We start from the raw sequence: 22,406 nt of genomic DNA, 5'->3' as shown, positions 1-22,406 counted from the left end.
CTTATACTAAATCCTTTGTGATCAGGTCTCAATCAACATCTTTTATCCAATTCCAGATGTCACTTATTTAGCTAAGATCCTAATAATTTCTCACTTGTATTCCTGTAATAACTTCCTCATGGGCCTCCTTTCTTACTCTACTATCCACTCAGAATCTATTCTCTACACTGAAGGGAACATCATCTTTCAAAAATGTGAGTTGATAAATATCACTGTCTCTACAAATGCTTCAGCATAAAACCCAAAATCTTTTATTCAGTCATAAGATACTACTTCGGGATCTACCTACTCCTCTAGCCTGATACCCACCACTCCCTATAATCCGGCCAGAAGGAAAGGATTAATGAAGAGTTGGTTACATTTGGAAATGCAGGGGAAAGAAGCAAGTTAAAGTAATTAATGTGTCTTCACTGTGGGAGATAAAAACCTAGATGATTTGGCTGATTTTTATTCGTTCATACATTTTATCAACAAATATTTTCTATGAGCCCCCTGATAAGGCATGTTAGGGATCTATCAGTGAAGCAGTTAATTGAGGTGCCAGGAATATATTGTGAAACAAAACAGACTAATTCCTGCTCTCATAGGGAAGGAATGACAGTAAATATGTAAACCTATAGCATGTAGGATAGCGACACATGCCACAGCAAAAAAAAAAAAAAAAAAAAAAAAGAAGAAGAAGAAGAAAAAAATAAGATAAAGGAGATAGGGAGTGCTGGGATAAGTGATTGGGAGTTGTTATTTTATGCAGTGGGGTGGCCAGGAATAGCTTCCCTGAAAAGGTGACATTTCAGCACAGATCTGAAGAAAGTGAGAGAAATAGTAAGCCATGCAGATATATGTGGAGAATATATTCAGGTGCAGAGAACAGCAAGTGCAAAGGCCCTGAAGCAGGATTAGGCAAAGGATGTTTGAAGAATAGAAATTAGGCCATTGTAGCTATAGCAGAAAGAGCGAGAGGAAAATAGTAAGATAAGAGGTAGGAGTAGGGGTCATAGCAGTGTCAGGAGCCAGACATGAAATCAAAGTCATTCTAAGGATTTTAGCTTCTTTTAAGAGGGCAATGGGGGAGGTCTTGCTGGGATTTGAACAGAGGAGTGACATGATCTCTCTGGACTTGTCCCTTCATCTCCTTTCTTCCTGGCACACTAATTACTTGAAGTTCCTCATTCTTACTCTTCCTCTGAATCTTTCTGTGCATGGCTACCTCTGCCTGGAGCCTCCTTTGCCCTCATACCTGCCTCTCCATCAATCTCCTAGTAGATCTTCAGGTTTCATCACAGATATTACTTCTCCATGAAGGTTGGAGTAGGTGCCCTTTCCAAGCTCCCCCATGACATTTTCTCGGTCAAGATACTTCTGGAGACAAATAACAGAAAACCTAACTATGAGCGGAGTAGACCATAAGAACAGTAAATGCTTGTCTGTGAGATGCTTGGAGGTAGACGTTATAATCATTAGTTCAGCAACTTAGGTGTATTCACAAAGACCCAGGTTCTGTCCATTCTTCAGCTTCACCACAATCAGCATATGGGCTTTCATCTTCCATCTTGTCCCTGCTGGTTGTAAGATGGCCTCATCTTATCCTCACAGGCATCAGAAGCCAAAGCAGGGACAAAGATATGGGATTCAAAGAGCTTTCTCTTTTCATTGTCCTTGCCTTTCGTCAAGGGAGATCGTCTTTCCTAGAAAGCCCATTAGAAGTTCCTTTGTCTAATTAGCTGGGACTGGACCATATTTATTATAGCTGTTGTTTACCTGTATCTCCCAACCATAGCATCATAACACTCAGCCCAGATTGTGACACATATTTTGCTCAATAAATATTTGTTGACTAAAATAAATGTTTAGTGGCTTTTATTCTCTTTGTTGATAGAATGTGAAGTTGAGGGGCAGGAATTTTATGAAAGTAATGCATTTTCCAGATAAGAACTGCTGACTAGACAATCAGAGAAAGACATGTATCATATGATCTCACTGACATGAGGAATTCTTAATCTCAGGAAACAAACTGAGGGTTGCTGGAGTGGTGGGGGTGGGAGGTATGGGGTGGCTGGGTGATAGACTTTGGGGAGGCTATGTGCTATGGTGAGCACGGTGAATTGTGTAAGACTGTTGAATCACAGACCTGTACCTCTGAAACAAATAATACATTATATGTTTAAAAGAAAAAAAAGAAGATAATAGGAAGGGAAAAATGAAGGGGGGGGAATTAGAGGGGGAGACGAACCATGAGAGACTATGGATTCTGAGAAACAAACTGAGGGTTCTAGAGGGATGGGGGTGGGGGGATGGGTTAGCCTGGTGATGGGTATTAAAGAGGACACGTATTGATGGAGCACTGGGTGTTATATGCAAACAATGAATCATGGAACACTACATCAAAAACTAATGATGTGATGTATGTGATTATCATAACATAATAAAATAAAATTAAAAAAGAAAAAAAACTGCTGACTAGAAATGAGTGAAAGAATTGTTAAATCATGTCGTGGCCTCACCTATGTTTGAGAATAGCAAAATAATAAAGTTCTAATTTGTATGTTAGAGTTTCCAAATAAAAATTCACAAATTCCCAAAGGGTTGAAATGAAGTTCGCATTATCTAAACCATGAAATTTATTTATTTATTTATTTATTTTTTTTTTTTTTTTTTAAAGATTTTATTTATTTATTTGACAGAGAGAGACACAGTGAGAGAGGGAACACAAGCAGGGGGAGTGGGAGAGGGAGAAGCAAGCTTCCCGCCGAGCAGGGAGCCCGATGCGGGGCTCGATCCCAGGACCCTGGGATCACGACCTAAGCCGAAGGCAGACGCTTAACGACTGAGCCACCCAGGCGCCCCTAAACCATGAAATTTAAACATGCTTTGAAGATTTTCTCCACCCTGGTTTCTGTTCCTTGATAATGATCTTCAAAAAATCTTTCTCGGGGCACCTGGGTGGCTCAGTTGTTAAGTGTCTGCCTTCGGCTCAGGTCATGATCCTGGGGTCCTGGGATCGAGCCCCATGTCAGGCTCCCTGCTCAGTGGGAAGCCTGCTTTTCTGTCTCCCATTCCCCCTGCTTGTATTCCCTCTCTCGCTGTCTCTCTCTCTGTTAAATAAATAAATAAAATCTTTAAAAAAAAAGTCTTTCTCAATTCTGCTGAACTATATCTGAACCTCACTGGTCAACTGTAAACCATAATCCCTGAGATATGGGTCAAGCACAAACACAAAATAACACCCAGAAGGAGAACCCTGGAGAGCCAGTTGTTGATGGTGCAGTGGGGAATTTCTATATTGGTACAAGAATGAAAGATGTTTGATAGCTCAACAAAAGAAGTGGAATAGGGTCAGTGGTTTGGCTCAATGGAAGCATATTTTCCCAAGTATTCTTCTCATTAAGCTGGTGTCCAGTCATGCTCAGTCCCCTCGATGTCTCCTGTCTACCCATGAGTAGACCGGCAGGTGTCCTTTGGAAAGGCATAGGGGCTACAACTCCTTAGAGGCAGTCTCCAGGCTCTGCCTTCCATTTTCCACTCCAAACCCACTTGTTCTGTCCTGGTGTCCCCAGTTCCTGTCCTGTTCTGTTTTCCTTCATCCCTTCATGCCTCAGCAGAAATGGCCACTCAGCCTGATCCAGGCTTTAGCTCTAGATCCCCCACAGTTCCATGCTCTGGACTCTTGGCCAGAGCAGCTCCATTCTGAGACCAACCCAGGCTTTAAGAAATGAAATCCAGGTATAATACTCATTTGTCATTTTAAAGTTTTAGAACCAGCCTCTTTATCTTTTAGAAGGACACTTTGGGTCCTGCAGAAAGGGCCACAAATGGCCCTAGGCCAAGAAAGAGAGAGACAGAGACAGAGAATTAATGCTGGGCTGGGTTGGATAGCTAAGTTGGTCATGTACTGCCCAATAATGATGCACAGAAAGAAGCAAACCTGCTCAAATGCCAGAATTTTAAGAATATGTGTAGTAGCAAAATAGAAAGAATAGCAACTAGAACTACCAAAACAAAGTGATGAAGAATCTTAGACTTATGATCATTGCATAATTATGAACAAACACAGAAATGTATATACTTAGTTTCTTAACTGTTACAAGAACGTACTTCTAATGTAGATATGAACCAGATGGAGACAGATAAACATCAACAGACCACATAGAATCAAGTTCTGGACAGATAGGGCATGAAAACATGTTTCCCTTTCCAATACGAAGAATTTCACCAAATTTTCTAGTTGCAAAAATTTGGATTTAGTCCTGGGATTATACTACTTATTATTTGAGCTTTGTGATTATAATATATCTGAGAACATGTGTGTGTGTGTGTGCACTTAGTGTTTAATGACTTATGTAGTATATTTATTCGCTAGTAATCCTTTCATTGACTCCTAAGTTAAAAATCATCTCCCTACACTGAGCATATACACTTGTCTTCAGGTATTGTTGAAGGGTGAAGTCTGAATCCAGCAAGACCCAACCACCATTGAGTGAAATTTCCATGGCCCAGAGTGAGCTGCCATGAAAACAGATCCTTTTACAGAATTCTGGCTTACCAGACTTTTTTCCCATTCAAGTGGGCCTTATGTTACAATTAAAAATTAACATACCTCATCTTTTGAAATGTAACCTCTGATAGCCCAAGATATCTTATAAGGTCTTCCAATTTATAAATTAGATTGGCAACTCTTTAATCATCAAGTAGTTCCTGCTTTGGGTTAATTCATACTACTTCAAAAAAAAACCCTAAAAATTTAAAATTATAAGAAGTTTTTTTGCTTGTATTGTTGTTAGATATGTGGCGCTTACATATTTCTTTGATATGGGAAGTCTTCATCAGGTGAGATCTTATTAAAACAGAAAGATTGTGTACTATCTTTAAAGGATTTCTCTTAGGGTTTTGACTGAAGATTAACGTAATGGATAGAGTGCATATAATATACACTATGTATCAGAAAAAACAAATAAATTAAGCCTGATTTATTTAGCTATTTGTTTTTTTTTTTTTTTTTTTTGACCTATTAAACATACCACTGCTAACAAAATTTGCTCATGGTCAGAGAGCTATAGAAAGTTTTATGACAGCCGTTTTAAAACTGATACATGATAGTTTCTCCCCTTGCCTGCTTTTATGCTGTGAAACCTGCTTTAAGAAGGAACTATTATAAAATATTTTATTGCTGTCATTTATCAAAGTACTACCCAAATGTGTTCCCCATAGCTCAAAAAAGTCTCAATTTAGCTTGTAAAATTTTATGTTTTTCAATACTAACATTTTCACATCACTGTTCTTTTCTTACAGATATCTATTTTTAGCATGCTAACATTAGACTCAATTTTGTGGAACTTCTGATGTACCCCATCTCCTCGAAACAAAACATTTTTTTTTTGGTTATTTTTCTAACTTCTGTAAAATATTCTATCATAAAAAAATGAACTTTGTAATTGAAATTAACATAATTAAATTTTATTCAAGCATTACCATGATCTGATTTAAAGCATTGTACAACAAATAAAAGCAAGACCTGCACACAATTGTGGAGTGCAGCGCGCACTGAAAGAACCAGTACAAGGTGAAACTGCCACACGGGGAGCACTCAGCTCAGAGATGCCTTGTAGTTATCAGTTTTATATAAATTGACCGAATTTTCTTGAAAATCAAACATTGATTCAGCATTAGGAAAATTTATTGACCTTTCCAGTTAAGCCACGTATCAACATGTCATCGGTGGTTTTCAGTGAATTCTCCCAGTAATGTGGTGAAAGCGAGTTAGCAGTAAATTCTTGTCATTTTAGAGATTGCAGAACTTGAAGCAGAGAAATACTAGCTCTAACTGCACAGCCACGTTTTTCAAAATGGGCTAAAACATTGATCTCCTGATATTTTTTATCAAGTTAATTGAGAGCATTCTTAGTTAAGTTGCATTTAGTTTTGGAAAGAAGTAAACTAAATTTTATCTTGCCCTATGAAAAATATACTATTTCCTTTTACTAAGTGATACACTTTCCAGTTGAACTATTAGTAGAAAAGGCTAAGAAGAATATTTTTACTTAAAATCTATTTGACAGAGTCTAGGGATGTGATTAAAATAAAGTAAATAACATATGTTTATATTCCCTAAATAAATTGGTCCATATCCAAGAAACTATAGGCACAAACATAAATTTAGTCAATTTATAGATTGAAAGAGTAAAAATACTTGGTTTTCTGATTCAATAGGTTAATACTTTTTTAAGATTTTTCAGAATGAAAAACTACTTGCATAATTTCACACCCATGATAATACAGTGTGTCTATCAGATTTATAGATATTTCAGTTATGTAAAAATTATCCAACTGCCAGCCCATTTCTCTCTTAGAACATATTTTCTGTTACTACATGCGATTGAAAAAATTTCCCACAAAAGCAGTGTACATTATCTCTATTCTATAAAAAATATAGCATAAATGATGCCGTAAAGTAAGGGATTTGAATGTATCTGTCTGATAATAAATACGAGCTATAAGTTCAGCCATGAGTTTTGACCACATAATTTTGCAATATATATCTTATATTGCTTTGGTTTTAATTTAGAAGGACATTTTGTTCAGCATTCTTTCTTGACTTATACCCTTCTTAATTTCGAAAACCTTAAGTTTTTGCTCTATATTTTTGAAAAAATAGCCTTTGAGTGATTCTAAGTGGTACTACTTTGGTAATGTAGTGGTTAATTCTCTGTACATTTGGAAAGAAACTAACAAAGCATTGTTAATTCTACTGGTTAGGGAGGAGATGTGTTCTGAGTAATTTTATTTTCTGGCAAACATAGGATTCATCAAGGAAATTTTTTATTTCAAAGCAGTAACAAATATACAATATACTTTGCTATCTTAATAAAGATATTTCAAGTCACGTATTAATAATTGGAAATTTTTTTACAGTTGTTTTTTGAACACCTTGCACATCTTCATAGTGAAGGAAGTATAGGAAGTTGGTTTAAAAGAGATCTTCATTATTTTCTAAATAAGACTTTTCTTTCTTATTTATCACTGTCTTTTAAATTTGAACTTCAACAAATAATTCTGTGAACCTGAGAGATTTGGGAAATGGGTTCCACTTCATCAATATTTTACTGTAGAATAGATAATTAGAAGTGATTTCATTTCACGTAAGCAATAATTTCACATGCTTTATACCATTGCTAAAAGTATAAACCACCCATTGATTATGAAGCTACCTACCAATTAGATTTCATCGATTAAAGAAAGGAGTAATATTCAGTTACTGAGCCACATCCCTCACTGTTCATATATGTTTTCGCCAAATGTAAATACTCAGAACTTTTTATTTATTTATTTCATTTTTTAAGTGTGCGTCTTTAATTATAAGTGTGCTCTCTTTTTTTACATTTTAAAATTTATTATTTTATTATTATTTAAATTCAATTAGCCGACATATAATACATCATTAGTTTCGGATGCAGTGTTTAATAATTTGTCAGTTGCGGGGTGTGATGAGCACAGAGTGTTATACTCAGAACTTTTTAAAAAACAGAAATCAGTGATAGGGATGTAGAAGAGTAAGGAAATTAAAGTTCCACGCAGTGTTGTTAATAGAATGGTTAAAGTATTTCAGTAAATGAGGAAGAAGGAATGATTTTGTTTAAGGGAGAGGAGGTAGAGCCTCGCCAGTTTGAGACCCCCGATCCCAGCACGCAGTGATGCCTTGCGGTGCGGGGCAAAGGTTGGCGCTGCCCTTGGTTATGTTTAGGACCCATCTACACCGAGGTCAGAATTCAAGATGAAAGGAAATAGATTCTTTTGACCGCGAACGTGACATATGAGATTCTAAGCAAAGAATCTTATACCCACGATTTAGGAATCCTATGGAGAAGAGAAGTAAGCAAACAGGAAGATGCGGGTCAGAGATACTGGAGGACAGATGATGCGATATTAAAAAGCCCAAGGAGGGAAGGGTTTTTATGAAAACATAGAGGAGGTCCAAGCCAGCGGGGTAGTGGGCTTCGAGTATTTGTTGAGATTCCTCCTAAATCATGTTGAAAAACTCTATGCCCTCTCACGTGTTTAACATCTTTTCAACATAAGCATAAAAAATTGGAGATAAAACAATGTAGAGCATATTATAAATATTGTCATAAAATAGTGTTACATGACTCTTCCAGATGAATGCAATGGAATATAAAAAGCGAGCAATCTGATAGCCATCATTGTCTATTATAAAAACATATGGAATAGCTCTTCTTTACAAGTTAGAAGTTTTATCTTTTTTTTTTTTTTTTTACTCCCTGAGTTTACATTTCCATTCCACTTTCTCCCACGGAATTTAATAATTTAATCCTAATGAATATGCCTTTATAACTTCAAAACCTTTTACTGATGATCTTTCTTGCATTTTCATAACAAAAACATATACATAAACTGAAATATTATTTATTTCATTTTATTTTGAGATAGAGAGCACACGCATGCAAGCAGGGAGGGGGCAGAGGGAGAGAGAATCCTCAAGCAGACTCCACACTGAGCTTGGAGGAGGTGGGGTTTGATCTCACCACCCTGAGATCATGACTTGAGCTGAAAAGAGTCTATCACTTAACTGACTGAGCCAGCCAGGTGCCCCTGAAATATTATTTTTAATTACCTGTTACCATGAGACTTCAACATTCTACATGGCTTTCAAATTAACTGTACCCTCCAATTATTATTATAAAATTAATCAAAACTACCAACATATTTATACATTTTTATAATTATTTATCATAAATGGTAAAATTTATAATGAATTTTTAATAAGATGAATTAGGCCATTTTTTCAGCTAGTTCATGTATCTATGAATAAGTTATTTTTTAGCATAAAGTATCCAACATAACTTTATCCTTGTTTTTAGTTTTCATAGATATAAGATTATAGATAAATAGATGTAAGGTAGACAGATAAATAGGTAGATATGTACGAAACTTTGTTCACATCAATAAATAGAAAGAGTTTGTTATGGCAATGCCACTCGATTTTTTGAACTACTTCTGAGTTATATGCCAAAAAATAGCATCAGGATGTATCTGTTAATGCTTTATTTCTTTTTTAAGCTTTAATTTAAATTCTAGCGAATTAACATACAGTGTAATATTAGTTTCAGGTGTACAGCTTAGGATTCAACACTTACATTCTTTATCCAGTTGACGTTCAATTAGATTTTTCTTCAAATTTGTTTGAAAATTGGAAAACACCTCACCTGCAAAAGGTTTTGTTACACAATAGAGGTGTTCGCCTCCTGGGAAGTATATGAACAAAGTCATTAATATGACTTTGGAAATGACTATTAATTATGACCACACTCTTCACTTAAAGGCATCTCATTTAACTCAGTTTGCTCAGAAATGGTTGGGAAAATGTAAATATCACTAATTTCAGTGTACTTTTGCCAAAATAACATTTTAAAGAAAACTTTTATATGTCAACCCTTCTGGATGAAGCCTATAATCTTATTAAATATTCCAACTCCCTCTCAACTGCACTCTGAACTCTTTACCATTTATTTTTTGTTTTTCTACAACTTACCACTTTCTTTCTTTCTTTTTTTTTTTTTTTAAAGATTTTGTTTATTTATTTGACAGAGAGAGACACAGTGAGAGCAGGAACACAAGCAGGGGGAGTGGGAGAGGGAGAAGCAGGCTTCCCGCCGAGCAGGGAGCCCGATACGGGGCTCGATGCAGGGCTCGATCCCAGGACCCTGGGAACCTGACCTGAGCCGAAGGCAGACGTTTAACGACTGAGCCACCCAGGCGCCCCTACTTACCACTTTCTAATAGACAACATAATTTATTTAGTCTGTCTTTACTGGAATGTGAGGGCTGTAACCTTGGTCTTTTTTTTCTTATTTATTAATGTAATTAATATTATTATTGAGATATTAATGTATCTCAAACTCTTAGAATAAGGTCTGGCATTTAATACCTGTCCAATAATTGATTTTTAATAAAAAGCATTGGAGCTGCAGATATACTTCATTCAATTATGGAAAATGTCCCTCTAATACCTCGTTGCCATCCAAACTTATAGAATGTAAAATATCAAGAGTGAACCCTAATGGAAATGATGGACTTTGAATACCAATGATGTATCTTTGTAGGTTCATCAATTGTAACAAATGTACCCCTCTGGTGGGGGATGTTGGTAATCAGTCAGTTTATGCATGTGTGGGGGCACAGGTCACACTCAATTTTGCTGTGACCCTAAACTGCTCTAAAAAATAAAGTCTACTGAAAAAAAAAGTCACACAAATCCAAATAACAGGGCATTCTACCAAATACCTGACCTGTATTCCACAATACTGCCCAGGTAATCAAAAGTAAGGAAAGTTTGAAAAACTGTTACAATCAAAAGGAGTCTAAGGAGAAATTATGACTAAATGTAATGTGATATCCTGGATGAGATCCTAGAACAGAAAAAGAACACTAAGGAAAAACTAAGGAAATCTAAATCAAGTAGGAATTAATAATAATGCATCAATATTGGTTCTTAATTATAACAAATGTACCATACTAATGTAAGATGTTAATGATAGGAAATATTAATAACAGGAAACTGATGAGAATAGGACCTCTCTTCAATTTTTCTGTAAATCTAAAACTATTCTTAAAAAACAGTTTATTTAAAAAAAAATCTAATTTTCTAAGCCAGTCCCAATTATCAACCAATCAACTAAATTTGAGTTAACTTTTGTTTGAAAATGTCTACTTTTATCTTTCTTTTTAAATAACTGTGTTAGTTCTCCTCCTCAAGGCAAGTGTCTTAATTCTGAATTTGAATTCCAGACAGCTGGTTGAGAAGGTTGGGTGTAGGTAGGCCAATAGGTGGGGTGGGGATAGATGGAAAAGTCTCACAGTCTTACCTAGGACTGGTGACCTAGATGGAATTGGAGCTGCCATCTTTAATATTTCGTACTGTTTGCTTAGCTTTGCCTCTATGGGACCCTCCCTCCAGAGCACTGTGTTCTCTGGAGGCAGTCCAAGGATGAAATCAGTGAGACCAAGACTTCTCAGTAGTCTAGGCATTCAGAACATTTACACAAAGGACAAGATCCCAAATTTCTGAAATCAAATTTTAATCCTAAGGAGATATGTATAAAGCAGAGAAAACCAGGATATCTTGCTGAGGCTTTCATCAATATTTTGAATTAGCCCTTTATTTGCTGCCAGATGGTTTTATATCCTCTAACTCCTCCCTTCTCCAGGACAATGAATTAGGAAGATCGGTAAGTGAAAGGTAAAACTTTCTTTTCTAAAATGGAAGAAATGCTTTTGGGGAAAGGAGTGGCAGTAAAGCAGAGCTAGGGTGAAGTCAGAATGCGGGATGAGCTACAGAATTTGTGGGGCCCACTGCAAAATAGAAATGCAGGGCCTTTCTTAAAAAATGATTAAGAATTTTTTTTATTTGACTAATTTTTTTATTATGTTCAATTAACCAACGTATAGCACATCATTAGTGTTTGATGTGGTGTTCACTGATTCATTTGTCGCATGTAACACCCAGTGCTCCATGCAGTACTTGCCCTCCTTAACACCCATCACCAGGTTAACCCATCCTCCCACCCTCACCCCCCTTCTGTTACCCTTTGTTTCCCAGAGTGCAGAATCTCTCATGGTTTGTCTCCCTCTCTGATTTCTTCCCATTCAGTTTTCCCTCCCTTCCCCTATGGTCCTCTGCACTATTCCTTGTGGTGAAAAGAAGGGGCACATGCACCCCAATGTGCTTAGCAGCAATGATTAAGAATTTGAAGGCCATCATAGCAGAGCATTAAACCAAGGGCGGGCCCTGTGTTCCTGCACAGATCACACACGCTTATGAGGCCAGCCCTGCCTGAATGCTTTCAACATAGATATTTCAGGGGCAAGTGAGTTTTAGGGAAGACTGCCTAAGAGGAGGACTTGGAAATTGATTCCCTTACTATTCTGGGTATTCATTTCTCCCATAGAACATCTGTGTATCCCCCAGAGGTCTGTGAATCCCAGTTTGCAAACATGGTTTTAACCAGTTTTCAAAACCCATTTTAACCCAGCCTGAAGTTTCCTACTAACTTAAATCCTGTTAAGTTCATGCTTGAATGACACATTGAGAATGCTTGTCTAGTAGAAATTTTTGGAATCAAGACTATTTTGAGAAAATATGCTTTTAGCTCATTATGTCATAATTACTTCCTAACATCAAAAAACTGAAAAAGATTATTTTAGTTTCTTTGGCAGCCACTGTAGAAAACACTATGGAGATTCCTCAAAAACTTAACAAATAGAAATACCATATGATCCAGTGATTTCACTACTGGGTATTTACCCAAAGAAAACAAAAACACTAATTTGAAAAGATCTATGCTCACCTATGTTTATTACAGCATTATTTTCAATAGCCAAGATATGGAAGCAAACCAAGTGTCCATTGATAGATGAATGGATAAAGAAGATGTGGTGTATATATACAAACAGTAAAATATAATCCAGCCATAAAAATGACAAAATCTTGCCATTTATGACAACATGGATATACCTAGACAGTATTATGCTAAGTGAAATATATCAGACAGAGAAAGACAAATACCATATGATTTTACTTATATGTAGAATCTAAAAAGCCAACCAACCAACCAGACAAAAAAAGTGGAAACAGGCCCATAAATACAGAGAACAACGGGTGGGTGTCAGAGGGGAGGGTGGTGGGAAGATGGGCAAAATGGGTGCAGGTGAGTGGGAGGTACAGGCTTCCAGTTATGGAATGGAGAGACAGTGGGATGAAAGGTACAGCAAGGGAATATGGTCAGTGTGTTTTAATAGGGTTGTATGGTGAAAATAGCTACACTTGTGGTGAACATAGCACAACTTACAGAGTTGTTTGTTACTTTGTTGTAGCTAATGTAGCCTTGTATGTCAATTATGCTTCAATGTAAAAAAAAAAAAAGGTTGTTTAGTTTTTCTTTTGAGTTATTTCTGCTGACTGCATGGAAAAGTTATAGCTCTGGGCAGTCCAGCATGCATTCCTTACTTTGTATCTATTAAACCTATAAGATAGGAAGGCCAACTAAATCCGAGCAGATACCAAAGAAAATGGAAAAGTTAAAAGACCTTGAGAAATCCTATAAATATGGTACATATGAGATTAAGGTCTTTAAATCTATGATCCTTATTAAAAACTTCCAACATTAAAAATTGATTTAAAAGCCATATGTTTGAAATCTAAAAGAAAAAAAAAAGAAAGTAAAACTAAACAACTCAATAAAAATAGAGCTATATGAGAGTGAGATCATGGAATAAAACTGCAGATCTAAATGGTCACTTTGACTGTGACCCAGGTTTATTAAAAGAGGAGTGGATGGCTACTGCAGATTTATAGGACACCATTCTGCAAACTGCTATCTGAGCAGATATCACTGGGATATGTTAAAACACAGACACTGGATGCGCTGAGTAGTTGTTGCCCTCTGGTCTCTGGGGTTCTCCTATAGTTTGTGCAAATTAATTTTGTTCTGTTGGTCCCAGTAAATATCTCATTAAGTTCATTTAAATAAAAGAAGCATAGGTTGAAGGCTTTATGTGTTTGGTGCTTTAAAACTTAGAACCTCAAAGGATCATGCATTGAACATTTCATCTGAGCTCTTTTAAAATGGGCTTCTTCTCTTTTTCATCATGATCATGAATTTTTTCAGCCTTAGGACATATATTTTGTATGAAAAATATCAAAGCTGGCTTAATTGTATCCTGAACTGCTTAGTCAAGCTATTTTGAATCAAAGAATTTAGAAGACACCATAAATAGGAAATATGCCAACGTTTCTTTCTTCCTATTTTGCTAATCAGTATATTTAGGCTCCAAGAGCTTATATAATTTATTAGTAGTTGGTCAACACAATGAATATTTATTTAACATAAAAACAATGTACTAAAGGAGAACCTAGATGTCCCATTCTGGACTCTGTTCTGCTGTCAGCTGATAACTTTCCAGTAAGAGACCATGGTCAAAGATATTTTATACGAAGATTAGCATGATTTAAAAAGAGGTATCACTGTAGTTATTAAAATCTTTATGGTTATTCATTAGTAATATTTTCTATTCATGGGATGCAGTATAAAATGCTGAAATATTAGAACTGAAAGAAACTTTACAGGCTTTCTATTCCATATTCCTTCTTTTATTACAGCTATTTGAAAAGATCTGTTCCCAATACCCACACATTATAATTTCTATGACACTAGATAATTTGGTCCTTAACTACTTTTCTACCTATATCTCCCCTGTCCTATAAAATCTCATGTCCCTACCAAATGGGAAGACGTGACATAACCTGGATGTGGTTCCTGATATCCCACCTCTTGCTTCTGTCCCTCTCATTCTGGAGTGTCCTTGCCTCTGATCTAGACTCATGCAAGTCCTACAAGCCTTCACCTTTTCCATAAACTTATAGCTAGTTTTGTTTGTTTGTTTACCTTGAATATTGCCCTTCTGTGAGTCTCTCTTCTCTTTTCTCTCTTTGAGGAATCATTCCGTTCAATCTTGTTTGGTACACAGAACATAGACTTGGGTATGAAGATCTACATTTAAGGCATAGTTCTGGGTATAACATCTATAAATCTTAAAAGATTATGCTAAACTTTATAAAATTGTTGTTGCAAAAACCAAATTAGGTGATATTTATGGAAACACTTTGTAATGTGAGAAGTGCCTCACATATTCTAGCTACAGGAGGCCGACTGGAGACCCAGAGGAGCCAGGGGGAGAGCTTCTTCTTGAATCCCAAACCTGGGAACCAGGAATGGTGTAAGTTTCAGTCTGAGTCTGAAAATCTGAGAACCAGGAAAGTTGATGGTAGAGGCTCTGAGTTGGGAGTCCAAAGAAGACTGCTGTCCCAAGTTCAAAACAATTCGATAGAGTGAATTCCCTCTTATTCTGCCTTTGTGTTCTATTCAGGCCTTCAGTGGATTGGATGAGGCCCACCCACACTGGGGAGGGCAATAGAAACACCCTAACAGACGTGCCCAGAATGATGTTTAACAAATATCTGAACACTCTGTGGCCCAGTCAAGTTGACACCATAAAATTAACCATCACACCCCATGAATCCAATGACTGGTCTCATGTATCTGTGCATCCAGGAAGGCAAGTACTTTGCTGTGTTGTTTCTAGAATTTCTAGCACCTACCACCGTGCCTGGCATATTTGGTATTAAATAAATCTTTACTGCTCAACTGATCAAGGGATTTGTTGAATTAATAAATGAGTAAATGACTAGTTGAATCAATAAATGGAAAGTTGTTTAAAAAATGATTACAAAAAACATTGTCTTTCCTCCACTTCATTCTTAGCCATTTTTATAAACTATTGTCTTTCTTTTTCTAAATAATCAACAGTACCTTCATCTGGCATTTTGTAAAGTAACATTAGACATAGCTTTAGATTTTATAATTTTTCTTTGCATGGTTCTTTTTTTATTTTTATTTTATTTATTTATATTTTATTATGTTCAATTAGCCGACATATAGTTCTAACACTCATCATATTGAATTGTAATTGTTTAGCAATAGGTCTGTGTTACACTGAGCTTCACTATTTTATTTTTTGTTAACTTTAGCACTTTCACTGTGTCACTGTGTCAGGTGTTCAAAAATTTTTGTTGCATTAGATCAAATGAAATGTGCTTCTGCACTCCTTTATCATCATTCAGTTCTCCCTACGTGAAGAGGCCACTCAATGCCCTTGTTCTTCATATTTGCCACCTGAGCCCTGGTGGTTCTGAGGGTGCATACAAGGAAGATGGGCCTTTGTCGTCAGGTCTTCCAAAACAGATCTCTATATAAGGACGTCTGAAGTCTATGTGTGGAAGTGGGGCAGAATCAGGGGAGAAGAATGATCCCCTTCTTTTACATTCATGAACTCCAGTCTGTGATGCCAATTTAACATTTTTTTTTTACCTCATTTTACATGCATTTGAGATTAACTGTCTTTCTAGGAGATCAAATATCTGGCATAGGAAAATCCAGCCATGAACTTTCCATAGCCCAGGGGATAAAGTCCAAATCCTTTAACACATTTATGAAGTTCTTCTTGACTTGGCCCTCTCATCTCTAGGCTTTAGTCACCAGCAGCCTCTTATTGACCTTTGAACCCATGATTTTCTCTTACCTGTTTATGCCTAGAATACTCCATATGTCCCCTTTCCTTGCTTACTTTTTTTCTGGCCTTTAGAAGTATCCCTGGGCTCCTGGTGAGGGACTTAGAAGATAGCTGAGGTGAGAGCCAGAAGATCAGAATGGGAACTTTTGAGGGAGATGATTAGTTACAAACAGTATAGTTGACCCAAATTCTTCAAACTCTGAAAGTTATAAACTAATTTATTCCTCAGATATTGGCAGCTTATTAATGTCATCAGCAAGTAAATAAACCTCAGAAATGTATTTCAGTTATGCTGGCTTCATTGGAAGAATCTTTAATTGAAAGTTTCCTTTCCTCCTCCATTTATTCTTGAATTAAAGTCATTCTTTTCTTAACCTCTTTCTTTCATATACAAAATGCAAGTAACCCAGACAGTTAAATAAGCTTGTGTATCAAAAGCAAAATTTTGACACAAAACACCATTATGGTTTTCATAAATCCACTGAAAATTGCTGAGAGAGAGCAAGAGAGAGAGAGAGGGAGACTCACAGAGGAAGCCTATGGCTGACCATATATCAAAGAACCTTTCTCTCAGTCCCTTCTTGGCCAACAAGGACTGCTCCCAGTGACACGTTCTTTCACTGCTGACTCTACTCTTGGTTACTGATGGGAGGGTTTTGTGCCATTTTCCTTTTAATCTGCTCTCCATTTCTCACTTAGATTTGGCAGTCAGGATTTGGCTTGCCTGGATGCCAAGGGTAGAGGCAAACCTATCATTTGGAACCCAAGTAGGAGTGTGAAAAGAGAGGCTTGAGTTAACCTCAGGTCACTCTACATGTACCCCTTTCAGACATAAGAAGGTCCCTTTTTGGGGAGAAAGGGAAAATAAAGCGCATAATGATGTCCTCTAAAATGTAATGTGTACTGGAAAGTGATCTTATAAATGACCTACCTCTCACTGCAAACAGAACTCCCTGTTCGACGTGCCAAGCAGGTCAGGAAGGATTCTTGCTTCTTCAGATAAACATAATAACAGTTTTTTCCCCACTTCTTTCTTTTTCGAATGTGTGTATATAAAACTTCCCAGTGAGGATATAAAGAAAAAGCCCATTTTTTGTATTTTCCCCATCTTTATGATAGTATAAAAATTTGATTTTCATTCAAACAACTATAATTATTTCTTTCTCTTAAAAAGGTTATTCATTTGGAACAAGCTTTTGCTTAAAAACTTTTGTCTCAGGGGAGATATCCTACCAGAGTAAACAAAGAGAAGTAAAAAGCTCTGCCTTGAAATTTCATAGTTTATTTCTTCTCAGATTATTTCTCTTTGTCCTACTCAAACGTATGGGCTTCCTCAAATCCCAAACACAGGATTGTTTTGAAAGGAAATTAATACACAGGGAAGAAATCCCAAAGAAATGAAAATGACTTTACTCAGATATTTCTTTTTTGTGTGTCAAACTACCAACTATAGACCAGAGATAGACCCAATTACCAACTATTAATTGGTGAGCAAATAAAATTGTCATTGTTTATGTTGTTAACAAAGTACAAAGGTTTCTGTGTACTTTTTTTCACAATAACACAGTTAACATCTATATAGTTCTCTGCAATTTACAAAAAAACTCTGAGAAGTCTCAGATCCCCCAACTCATCTGAGCCTTATAACAAATGCTTCTTTTGGGCTAGTGTTTCTCTTAAGACATAACTTTTTTTTTCTGCTTAATACCTTGTTTATTATTAAGCCTAAACAGGGCAGACTATTTAATAGTGACCAAAAAAGTTATTTTACCCAATATCGTGTGCTCACTCAAAAAGTCAGAACTACTTTTTGTTTGTTTTTGGAGAAATGTCCAATTGTATAAGAAAACTTGGGAACCATGACCAAGCAATGGCTAAACCTTTCAGTAAGAATCCTCTTAACTTTAATTACTTAAAAAATAATCAGCTCTCTAGATTCTGGTTATATGAAGCCAATTAAATTGTCTGCATGCATTTGTAGGGTATTTTACTTTCTGTCTTTCGTATTACCTTGCTGTAAGCCAAATTCTATGAGTAATTAACTCCTAAAAAGTTAAGCAAATGATCTTTAGTGAGATGATAATTGTTAAAGCTTTAAAGCTAAATAGTTTCTGTTAAACATGGTGCTTATCAAGCAACAGTTACTTTAATAATTTTCTAGATTTGCTCCATTTAAAATAATTGCCTAGCAGATGGGTTAGGCCTTCTCTGTTTTCCATGCTTTTGCTCTTCCCATTTGTCCAAGTTTCTGAGGAATTCTTAAGTAGGTAAAAAATTTATTCACATTCTCAACTCTGCCTTCCATGAGGCTACTGTGTCTCTTTCATCTGTACGTCATGTTAATCTAATGTAGTTACATTAATGTAGACATAAATAAATCTGTATTATTTATTAAAATCTCTAAAATTTTATGAGCAACTATATATTTTAAATAACCTATGAGGCTTTGTTATATCATTAATGTCATCCTTATAAGAGTATTTGTATCTTAATTTATTTTTTATTTTTTCTATTTTATTTTAGTTTTTTCATCATAAGTGTACTCTTTAATCCCCATCCCCTATTTCTCCCATCCCCTCACCCATCTCTCCTCTGATAAATATCAGTTTGTGCTCTCTAGCTAAGAGTCTGTATCTTGGTTTGTCTCTCTCTTTTTTTTTTTTCCCCTTTGCTCATCTGTTTTGTTTCTTAAATTCCACATATAAGTGAGATCACATGATATTTGTCTTTCTCTGACTGACTTATTTCGCTTAGCCTAATACTCTCTAGCTCCATCCATGTTGTTGCAAATGGCAAGATGTCATTCTTTTTACGGTTGAATAATTTTCCTTAAGACACATTTTTATTGAAAATTTTCTACTATTCCATTTCAATTTTACTCCTTTATACCTTTCTATAATAATTTAATTTTCATTTTCTTTTAAAAATTTAATTAGCCTATCAACCAAATTAACACCTATTAACACTTTTATGTGTAAATCACCTTATTGGTTCTGAAGTAAAAATGAACATGATACAGTCTCATATAAAGGGGTCTGCTCTATTTGATAAAGAAGAAAAAATGAGTATTATAAAACTATGATATTTAAATAAAAGTCTGTGATGCTCACATAGTGAATGTAAAATACTCAAAGTATCATATACAAATGAATTTATCAAATGAATGGTTAAAAAAAGGTTCCAGTTTGATTACCCTCAGGCCAGGGGTGTGCAATATACATATTTGATAATTTAAATTTATAAGGGCCAACACTTAGAAATTAGAAATTTACACATTAACATTGCAAAATTCTTTTAAAAATCAGAACTCATAGTGACATAGGGCCCACATTCCTATGTGGCACACGAGTGGGTCCAAAAGGAGGCAGGTCTATTTAGATGAGACACATTTGTGCAACATTGAGGCTCCCTGTAAGGTCCTAGCTTGTTACACCCAGTCCAGCTCATTCATTATGATCCTGGCCTCTGTATGTGGCTAAATTTGCAAACTCTGAGTTAAACTGATCACTGCTGTGGACTTTTGGAAGAGAGATACCACAGACCGGGCTTCTAAGGTCCTAAAGAAGATAAGGAATCATTGGTTTCAGGGAATAGACAATAAGATGACATGAACAAAAGCCCAAAGACAAGAAAGCAGAAGGTGTGAGTTCTGAGAAATAGGTAATCCAGTTGGCTAGGTCACTCTCTTGAGTGTAGCACCCAAAGGTTCTTGAGGAGGATAGTGACACTAGTTTACTCTTTTATCTAACTAACCTGTCCCCTAAATCATTACAACCTGACAATTTCACACTCAGGACTTGCTTTTCCTGCTAGTCTGCTTAACCTCAAAAGTAGTAATCCTCAGTGATCTCCACGCGATGTGATTAATCTGCAGCGCACGTGATCTCCCTGGCATGGCTGATGCTCAGTGGTCAGAGCCACTACCAGGTAATATGGATGGGCCCCTAGAGGGGATAAGTAACTAAGAGTTCCTTCTCATGTGGCTACTCCCATAGCCTATAAATAGCTGTCAAACACTGCTGTTCTAAAGTTCAAAAAGTCTGTTTCTCAATCATGCTAAAGTTAAGAGCATTATAATTTAAAGATCTGAGTTTTTATTTGTTTAGAGAATGTGTTGGGATGGAATAGCAGGAAAAATAAGAATATAGGACAGAAAATTTTAAGTGAGCTTAACTGTTTATACTTTTCAGAAAAGTTTTTTTTCGTTTTTTGTTTTTTGTTTTTGTTTTTTTCCCACTGGCTTAGTTCATTTTTCCTGAAACTAAAGGATTACTGTGAGTGAAGAAAAGCAAAATATAAAAGGACTATTCCTTTTACAAGGAGTGGTCCTTGTAAAATAAAACATGTAAAAACACAACAAAAAAGTACTTTTGGGGTGGCTGATTGCTATTAATTTTTCCCCAAATACTTAATGATGTCAATCTGTAAAAATGAATTGCTTCACTTTCAAGGTAATTCAGTTGCTGTGTGTAAGTTCGGTGAATACGATGTCTTTATTATTGACATTAGTCTTTGTGGAAAAAAGTTTAGTGTGCACTTTGGAATGTCCTGCATCTCTTCCCTTTGAAATTTCATCTGGTCCCAATTACCATCTGCTCCTAATTTGATTCAGTGGCAGAGAACGAGCTGAGCTTCTGTACTCAAGCTGAAGCAGACACATTTCATTAAGCCTCATTCTGGTGGTGGTCTTTATGTATCAGCTAAAGTTTACAGGAATATAGACACAGCAACTTTATGAAATTGTGTTAAAAAGGCATAGAGCTGCATTTACATAATGTACTTTTGACCTCTTAGCTGTCAAAGTCACTCAAAGCTGTTATGTGACTTCTTAGTTAGTTAGGTAAATAAGTGGCAGTTTCTGCCATAGCTCTTATTTTATATTATTTTATTTTTTCTTTCCACATCAGAATCATTATCCGATGGCAGCTGAATTGATGCATTTGGAATACGCTGGGTCCTCCTAGGGTCCCTTTGAAATCCCCATTCAGCTCAGTTCATCTAATACGTAAGGATAGCCGCTACGTGCAAGCATAGGTAAGACTGGCCTAGAGCAGTGGATGTGATTGACAGAGCCCTTGCCTTCCCTGAGTTTCCAGGCTTTGGGGGAAGACGGACATCAACCTCCACACCAAACCAGTCTTTAGAGTTCAAAGGAGTTGTTTTTTCACCGCCTGCCACTATCCCGTACCCACAGTGTCCTTGAGTGCTGGTCAAAACAGAACTGGGTGTGATCTGCCCTGGCGGGATTCGCCACAGGCGTTGAGATGTGGCATGTGGATGCTCCCCGGGCAGCTCCGGTTCCAAGCCCTCTTTTTCCATCCAGACAAAAAACCATCCATTCATCTAAGGCAACCATGGCCTACAGGCCAAAACTGGCCTGCCGCCTCTTTTTGCATGGTCCACATACTAAGAACGGTTTTACATTTTTAAATAGTTGAAAACAAGTCAAAAGAAGAATATTTCATGACACATGAAAGTAAAATTTCAGTGTCCATAAATGAAGTTATAATAGAATAAAGTCATGTTTATTCATTTACATATTGCCTATGTATGCTTTCTTGCTACGTGGCAGAGTTGAGTAGTTACGATGGAAACTGTAGGGGCTCACAGCACCGAAAATATTCTCTGTCTGGGCCTTTACAGAAGGTTGTTGACCCCTGATCAAAGGGGCCATATTATGTCTTTTCTCAGTTTTTCCACCCGTCCAGTCACGGTATACTGCAGCCCATGCTATATGTCAGCCCCTTATCTATTCATCTAGTTCCTGAATTTTTCCTCCAACAACTGCATGACAACCTCACCTTACAAAAACTCCATAACTCATTTTTTTAAGTAGGCAAGAGAGATGATTGAGCCCTAGCAAGCCAGACACCCACCACCCCTGTAAATCTGACCTGAGTTCTTTGAGCCTCATAGCATGGTATTATCCATGCATCTACACTTAGGGTGTTTCAATTTTAAGGACAAAAACTGCATTCTTCTAAGTAGCTTTTCCATGCCACTATTTTGAACAGGCTGCCTCCATAGTACAGTTTAATAAGACATTTTGGCCTGTTAATTTTCAAAAATCACCAGGGGTTATGTTGCATAATTTTAAATACATTTGGCTACCTGCTTTCTTTCATAATAGTTCTCCTCTAAAACTTCTAAGAATTTCTACAATCAGGAATTCCTAGATAGGTGATATATTCTCCAAATGGCAAAGTCTGACCAGTATAGCTGGCTCTAATAAGCACTTATTTAGTTATCTAGTTATACTGTGTACATAC

Source organism: Phoca vitulina, unplaced genomic scaffold (genome assembly GCF_004348235.1).
Source record: "Phoca vitulina isolate PV1807 unplaced genomic scaffold, GSC_HSeal_1.0 scaffold11, whole genome shotgun sequence".
NCBI classification, from domain to species: Eukaryota; Metazoa; Chordata; class Mammalia; order Carnivora; family Phocidae; genus Phoca; species Phoca vitulina.
This window is presented reverse-complemented; position numbering follows the sequence as displayed.